This window comes from Danio aesculapii, chromosome 14 (genome assembly GCF_903798145.1).
Source record: "Danio aesculapii chromosome 14, fDanAes4.1, whole genome shotgun sequence".
NCBI classification, from domain to species: domain Eukaryota; kingdom Metazoa; phylum Chordata; class Actinopteri; order Cypriniformes; family Danionidae; genus Danio; species Danio aesculapii.
Window position 1 is genome coordinate 34,608,686 of NC_079448.1, and position 1,671 is coordinate 34,610,356.

A 1,671-nucleotide genomic window follows, 5' to 3' on the forward strand; every position below is an offset into this window, starting at 1 on the left:
TTCTTTTAAAACAGCTTTTATTAAAGAAAACATGTTTGAAACAGACTGGTCTTGAGAGGTACATTCAGATCAGCTGGAGCCTGAGGGACATGATGGAGGGAGGAGGGCTGACTGTGATGATGCCTGATTCACCTCACACCTCAGCCCTGTCTCACGCTCCACATTCAGGCCGCCTTTCATAGCTTTTTTTAAATAGTCATTTTCTTTTTCTTATAAAAAGTGCCTCAAAAAGTTTCATTAAAAATACAATCAAATATTTATATAGATTTTTTTTTTTCAGGCAACATGAGAATCCAAGAATTATCATAAGCTTTGAAAATAGCATCTCTGAAGTAATTTAAAGGTCTGTTTGGAAATTTCAAACATTGCAGGCAAGTTCTGTTTCCCCCTCCTGAACTGAGCAAACGCATGAAGATGTGATGTAGAATGTGTGTATGAGCTCACCAGGGTTCAATCCAGTGGTGGCATTAGTGGTCACACATGCACTGACAAAAATGAAAAAAGGCTCATGTTGGATTAATGTTCACACTGAAGCACCTCTCCAACCGGACACCCGTCTAGCTGACAAGCAAATATATCCATTCCAGAGCTCTGATACATTTCCTTTGGAAAGCTGATTCACAATCAGAAATGAAAAGAAGGCCTGGCGGTACGCAAGGCTGTGATACAGCTGGATTAAACTCAGCCCAAGATTGAGAGCTGAGCTTAAGATGCTTAGCATCATGACACAGTCAGAGGTCTAACACACACCACTTCCCCTTAGATAATCCACACACACACGCACACTTGAAGATATAGCTGAAGCTGGAATGGGGCATCTTTCATATGGCATCGTTTAAGAGAAACATAATCAAGAAAAACGCCAGACATTGGCTTTTTAACACCCATTTTGGACTAGAAGCAAACAGAGTAACAGATCATTCATATTAAAGGGATGCAGATTTCAGCTGCATTCACACCATATATTACAAGATGATCTCTGATCAGAGAACGAGCCCAGAGCTGCTGGTCTACAGGGTCTGCTCAGGCAGACAGAAACCCAATCTGTTCAACAGCGGATTGCACAGGCAAAACAACAAAACAATTGGCACAAGCTGATAATGATTCACAATTAAAAAAAGAGAATGAAATACCTCTGACAAAAATAGAGCATCTGTGAGTAGAACAACAATAGGTACAATAAATATGTCAAATAGAATTACAAAAACAATTATATTCTAAAAAGTGACTGAAATTATGGCACGTAGATTGTAATGGAATGTATTCAAAAGCGAAGAAAGAAGATCGCATGTCCTCCAAACCACTAGAGGGCAGGCTTTAATATTTACCAGAGCCACAGCTCTGATTTGACCATCATTAAGGACAAGTCACACTGCACCAACAGATGCCAATAAACAGAAGCATAACCCGGATTACAGCACATTACAGACCCAGCATGATCAATGGGAGAAAACAAGCTCTGATAAGCAGGAAACACAAGTGTTATCTGTCAGTGCAGTGTGATTCATTTAGTAACTTCTCTCTCTCTAAAAAACAAACAAACAAACAAACAAAAGTGTATTGTCTGCATGGAGGTGAAGGCATGTTTTTAAGCACTGGCCTGGTACATAAAATGGACGCATTCACAATAAACCAAGCAGCTCAACTCACTTTAAAATATGCAAATAACTG

The 1,671-nt window shown here is 39.6% G+C and overlaps 1 protein-coding gene across 2 annotated transcripts in view; it reads right to left on the bottom strand.

Annotated features, from left to right (window-relative positions):
- Positions 1-1,671, bottom strand: part of atp11c (ATPase phospholipid transporting 11C) — a 129,280-nt gene continuing 127,609 nt past the window's right edge. For both annotated transcript variants that reach the window (XM_056472579.1, XM_056472577.1), the window contains one exon: positions 1-1,671. This exon is cut by the window's right edge and continues 922 nt beyond it. The gene's annotated coding sequence lies outside the window, so the exon portion shown is untranslated.